General features: G+C 35.3%; 1 long non-coding RNA gene across 1 annotated transcript; it reads left to right on the top strand.

The window, feature by feature from the left end:
* The first annotated feature begins 1044 nt into the window (after positions 1 to 1044).
* On the top strand, positions 1045 to 3096 carry LOC138925056 (uncharacterized). Its single transcript, XR_011440734.1, has 2 exons — positions 1045 to 1150; positions 2889 to 3096. It is a non-coding gene; the product is annotated as an uncharacterized lncRNA (long non-coding RNA).
* Positions 3097 to 6758: the final 3662 nt, after the last annotated feature.

The raw sequence follows: 6758 nt of genomic DNA, 5'->3' as shown, positions 1-6758 counted from the left end.
AAGCAGTTAATTTAGTTATTTGCACGGGGGATTTTTTTGAAGCATTAAATATTAGTATTGTAATGAACTCTCTCTATTTTGAAGTTCCATGATTCCTTATAAATGTAAATGAAAGGAATATAATTATGCATAAAAAACAATTATGTATTACATCAGGAGAAATTAACTGCTGTCTTGAGGAAAGATCTCCTAAAAGCAATAAATAAGTAATACATCACTTTAAAGAGGATCTAAGATTTAATGCTTTGTGTTTTTATTTTGTCAGTTGAATGGATTTTACTTAAAATAGTCTTTTCAAAATCATTAGCACATTTGCTCTGGTAATTGCTTTTAAGTCAGTGTTTATCTGAAACAATTCAGCAGTGTAAGTTAACACCACTTCTGCCTTTTCAGAGACTTCAGAGCCAAAAGTAAACCAATCTGACTTTATTCACCTGTAAGGAATGGAATATCTGATTGGACTCTGGTTTTTCAGTTTGCTTTCATTAAAACTTTAATGCATCCGGCTTTAAAGCTTACATTTCTCTCTGTATTTTGAGGTGAGTAGCAATGTCGCTCAGGAGACTTCTCAAGGGCATGGATTCATGGCAATTTGGGGAAACTGTGCCTTATCATTTCTCTGATTCCTGATTGGTAGTATTGTTTGAGTTAGAAATACAAAGAGCTGTGAAGACATGTGATTATATCTATCTTAAAATAAAGTCAAGTTTTTGGTTGCTGATTTGTTCTTTCAAGGATAACATTAAAAATGGACTGGCAGGAGGAAGCCCTGCTTCTCAAATAGCATGTCACTTTAATAATTGCAATCTACTGAGAGCAAATTCTCTGCCAAGAATTGAGTTGATCACATAATATTTATGTTCTTACTTAATCCTTCCAGCATACCATTCAGATTACTATTTTTGTTATTTATTACACTTATTTTATAAATAAATAAAAGGAATTTTCAGAACAGATTTAGTATTAACCAATGGTGGCATAATTAGAATATTGGTTAATAATTATATTGAACTGCAAATAACAAATCTGGAAAACTGTGGCTTAAGAAAAACAGAGGTTTTGCTTTTCTCACATAGAAGTTTGGAATTAGGCATTGCAGACTGCAGTGGTGACTCAATGAGACCACCAGTGTCCTGGACCTTTGTATTCTGTAAGTTCACTTATCTTTAGTATGTGCTCTTGGTTTACAATGGAAAGATGGATGCTCCGATTCTACTGTCTAGTTTTCTTTGTAGAGAGGAAAAGGGAAAGAAAAAAACTCAAAATATTCCAGGTAGATGAGTCCTCTTTTCCATTTTAAGAGAAGCTTCTAGAAGCTTCATGCAACAAACTTCAGATCTTACTGGCTAAAAATATGTCACATGTCTACACTTACGTGGAAAGAAGCCCGGGAAATGCAGATTTTTATATGAGAACTTTGCTCCTATCAAAATAAGGAAGTAGTAGAGAATATATTCAGGGAAGAACACATAGTAAAGAAGAAAGGGGGGAATTTTTTGGGGGAAACCAGAAATCTGAGTCCTCAATTGTTCAAAGACTGAACTAGGACCTGAAGCCAAGTTTGTCTAAGTCTAAACCTAGAGCTATTAATTTCTAAATTATGGAGTATCATTTGGATTTCCTGGAGTTTAGACAGGGAAAAACTTGCGTCGTCTGTACTAAGACTCAATAAACACTGATTGTTCCATTATGTGACTCATAAAAGCATGGGGGTACTTACTGGATATGTGCAGAGTTTTTTTTCTTGCTCATAATTGCAAACCTGAAAAGTATTTATAATTTGGCACATAACTCTCCTGCAAACGCCATGTTGAAACTTTAAGGATATGAGAAATAAGCTCTGCAGGCTTAAGAGAACATTGGCTTCATGTGTTTGATTGATGTTCAAGACCACTGTAGATATATAAGTTTATTATGATCTCCATTCTTCCAGTTTTGTAGAGATACAGACCTTTCTCTGCAGAATTGCAAGAGGCAAAGTAGTTGTAAATGCTTACATTTGTCCTAATTTATCTTTTATTTTCTTTGACCTGTAACCTCACATACTTGACTTTAGTCAAACACTGAATTACGGTGGACTTGAAGTAATAAAACATTGGGTTATTGTTTTTCCTTAATTGTTACATGAAGGGGTTTAGGAAATACATAGGTAAAGATACTGAGCAGGAGTTAGGAGTCATGTGGAAGTGAGTGTGCTCACTATTCCCCAAAAGACAACCGATAAACACATTAACAAGAAAATCGCCTGTCTTTTCAGCAAATTGGCAGTTTAGAAAATCTACTGCGGCGTTTTTATCTTCCAAAAGAAATAAAGAAAATATACTGATTATTGTGACCTATTCAAAAGCTATTGTCTTTTAAAATTAGTCTCAAACATATGTTAAAAATTAACAATCCATTCCATTTATTCATTTGTGCCGCAAATATTGAGAAAGCTTATATTCTGGTCCAGGCAAGAGTGTTAGATCCTTATAGACACAGATTCTAAGTTATAGTTACAAGTCCTTACCTGCTTTAATCATACATGAAATTTTGTTTTGCCTTTAAAATAGACCGCAAGTGACTTGATGCAAGAGACATATTCTGTTTCTCATAGTTATTTGCAGCATTTAGCATAGTTGCCGGCATATAATAGGAATTCATTATATAAATAAATTAATAATTCACATTTTAAAATAAACTGATGGCAGATTATTTAAATAAACAAATTGTATAGTATTTAACAGAAGCATGGGATAGCCTAGTTAATATAACATTATTTCTATTTAGTACAATTTAAGCTATCCTGAATCACCTGATGTTTAATTATGTTTTAATATAATCTACATATGTTTATGTATTTATCTTGCAATATTTTTTTCCTTCTTTTTTTTTGTTTTCATTTGCAGGAGACCAATCCACTTACATAGAATGAACTTACTTCAGGTTTTATTATTCTGGTTCATCTTAAGGACAACATTTGTTTCAAAATCTGTGGATCAGATAATTAGAAGCAAGACATCTCTCTATTTGTGGCCTACAACACTGGAAAGATCCGCCTTCTTCTTTATTGCCCATCCTATAGAATAAATAGACTGAGAGTTCAACTCTGAGAAATGCTCTTTGTTTGATGCTGTAGTGAGGTCCCTCAGTCTGAGAAGAGGGCATAGTGTTAGGTGAAACTCTTTTTGACAATTTAGCTAGCAAAAGCTCCATGTTAATAAAATTACAATTAGACTTCTGGAGTCTCTCATTTCAAAAAATGTAATCCTTTTGAAAAATTAAAAAGAAAAGAAAAGCGCAGTAATAGAGGGAGGATTAAATGTGATAAACAGCTGATGAATTATTCAATACTTAGCTTTGCTGGCAAGCCTACAGAATTTAGAGAGATTCCCTAATTGACTCTCACACCAAATTATATAATTTTATTCTATATTTTTACTGAAAAGCGCTTGTTAGCAAAATGCTGAATTTTGACAAATGAACACAACAGTGTAACCACTCCCTTAATGAAGACAAGAAAAATTCTACTGTTTTCCTTATATCGTAGGAATGTGTCCTCTTATGCAATTGCCAAATTAGGCAAACTTTTCTTAATACCAAGGGAATGAAAAGCATGTATAAATCTAGGCTGGATATACTCAATAGAGTTATATTGGGACAGGGGCTAGGAGGAAAGAACATCTGTGCAGGCTAACCAAATATGGCCAATCTTCCTACCTACCAAGGAAAGGGAAAATAATGGCACGAAGGACAGGACCAATGATGCCTTCACGGAATCTTCTGCAGCTAAGTCCTGGCCGTCCTCCCATCTTGATTACTGGCCTTCCCTTGTGTCTGATACAGTAAGATCAAACTTTGAGTTGAACTCATTAAGAGGAACTAACTGTGCCTAGACTATACATACCAGCACAGGCCTACTACTAACACGTTCACTGGTAAAATGAACAAATAATCTAGTTTAAATGTGATTGCATAGTCAATTACAGAGAGCAGTTTTACTCTGTCCCCTCACTCTTCGCTCTGCTCACAGGCTTTGTTCTTCTTAGACTCGTATAGAGAGTTTACTTTACTTTTTTTCAAGTTTTAGATTTTCTCCAGCTGTATTGAGATATAATTAACAAACACCACTGTGTAAGCTTAAGGTTTACAACACTATCTTTTGACATACGTGCATACTGTGAAATGATTACCACAATAAGGTTAGTTAACACATCCATCACCTCACATATTCATTTTTGGTGCGTGTGGTGGGAACATTAACCCTCAGCAAATTTCACATGTACAATACAGTCTTGTCAACTGTAGTCACCACGCTGTACGTTAGATCCCCTGGATTATTCCTCTTAAAACTGGGAGTTTGTACCCTTTGACCTACATCTCTCCATTTTCCGCCTCCCCATCCCCCTAGTAAATTGGCAACCACCAATTTACTCTCTGTTTCTAGGAGTTTGATCCTTTTAGATTCCACATATAAGTGAGATCATACAGTATTTGTCTTTCTCTGTCTGACTTATCATATTTGGCCTAATACCCACAAGATTCATCCATGTTGTCACAAATGGCAGGATTTCTTTTCTTTTTATGGTTAAATAATATTCCACTGTACCTCTACACTACAATTTCTTTAACTATTCATTGTTGATGAACACTTAGTTTGTTTCCATGTTTGGCTATTGTCACCAAAGCTACAATGGACATGGGAGTGTACAGAGAGTCTACCTTAAAAAGGTTAGGATAGTGTACTATTTAACAGCAAGAACATTAACCCAGCTTTCTGGTGCATGCGATTGCTCTGGCTTCTACTGTATGACATTGGTTAAGTTATTTAACCTCTTCACACTATGGTTTTCTCATCTCTCAAGTAAGGATAGTGATAATATTTGCCCCACATTGTAAATAATATAAAATATATTGCAGTTAGAATAGTACTTTGTGTATAGTATTTGCCATATTAATCTTTGCTATTCTTGTTAAAGGGTCCTTTTCAACAGAGGTCAAGGCACACAAAAGGCTTGAAGTTTATTTCTTTGTTCTCTGTGAAAAAAGAGCAGTATAGAGCTGCTCCATCACTCACCAAGAAGACCACAATTATCCACAACCAAGGCCAGGAATAGTCAGGACGAGATAGCAAAAATTCCTTTCTTTAAATAAAAATTCATTTGTTCCCCCAATCAACAAACCTACATCATTAAAATTTTTATTCTAAATTTATTTCAGTTGTTTCACCAGACAGGCTTCTCTGTCGTTTGGAATTTAAAAGGTCGGGAAAGAATTATGCTACCATGAAACAACATTAAAAAGTGAAAGAATATAAACCACACTCTACGACATGGCTAGGGAAGCGTGGTGGAAGCAAACACATGAGTTGAATTCCAGAGAGAAATAAGCCCTTCAGAGAAGATGAGGGAACCATGGTCACTTCATACTTAGGGGCAGACGCCTGGTTTGGATTCTCGCAGACTTGCCAGAAACTGAGGGATTTTGCAAGGATGGGGGATATTGTTGACAGTTAAAGGATAGCGAGGACTGATTAGAGGACAAAAAAACTGCCAACACAAGGGTAGACCTCTCGGCTGAGCAGCTCTACATGCCCCTTCTCCCAGGGGTTTGCTGTGAAAGCAACAAAGCTATTCTCAGGCATTCTCTACTTGGTCGATTCCAGGACTCTGTTGAATTGAATCCAAAGGTGAACCAAACACATCTGAAAGTATAGCTCACCCTTCCCAGCTTAAATACAGAAAAAGATCAAATAGTCTGATCTACATGCATCCATAGAAGTAGACCTATGGGCATAAATAAATTGATGTTCAATAAATGAACCAAGGCAATCAATGAGGAAAGAAAAATCTTTTCAACAAATAATCCATCAAGTTATCTATAAAAACTGTTAGGGCAAATCTTCCTCATCAAAATATATATATATATATATATAGCTCCATAAAAAAATAATGAACCTTCATGACTATTTAACATCTTCCACAAAAATAAATTTGAGATGCAACACAGACCTAAGTATAAAAGCTAAAACTATAAAACTTCTAGAAGAAAATATGGAATAATAACTTTGTGACTTGAGGGAAGGTAAATTTTTCTAAGAAAAGACATAGAAAGTAATACCATAACAAAAAGATAGGTAAGAATTCATCAAAATTAAGCCTTCTGCTCATCAAAGATACCGTTAAGAAAATGCATAGGCAAACCACAGACTTGAAAAACCGATCTGCCAAAAACTCACATATAGAACACATAAAAACCTCCTACAACACAATAACATAAAAACATGAAATCCAATAAAGATGGACAGAGGATTCAAACAGATACTTGAAGAAAATAAGACTTTCAAATGGCCTAGAAACACAAAGACAGAGTGCTCAGAATCAGTTTTAAGAAATTGCAAAATTAAGCCACAATGAAACTCTGTCTCATACCCACTAAGACAGCTCAACTCAACTCAAAACAAAACAAAGTAGGCAAAACAAAAGATTGACAACACCAAGTACCAGTGAGGCTATGGAGCAAGGAGAACTCATCAATATTTCACTCGTGTGAGAGTTTCTGATGAAACATATGCAGCCTTATTGATGCTGGCTCAGTGAGGCGAGGAGTCAAAAGAAAGATTTCTTGGACTCTCAAGGTCTGGTGGTAGTGCTCCTTTATTCAGAGAATAGCATGGAGTAGCATGGGGACAGAACCCATGGGCAGTGAAGAACAGCAATGGGTTGAGGGTAGGGCTAAACTTGTAAGGCATAAATATGTGAGTTATTTCTTTACAAGAC

The sequence above is a fragment of the Equus caballus genome, chromosome 7, assembly GCF_041296265.1.
Source record: "Equus caballus isolate H_3958 breed thoroughbred chromosome 7, TB-T2T, whole genome shotgun sequence".
In the NCBI taxonomy this organism is placed as follows: Eukaryota; Metazoa; Chordata; class Mammalia; order Perissodactyla; family Equidae; genus Equus; species Equus caballus.
This window is presented reverse-complemented; position numbering and strand designations above follow the sequence as displayed.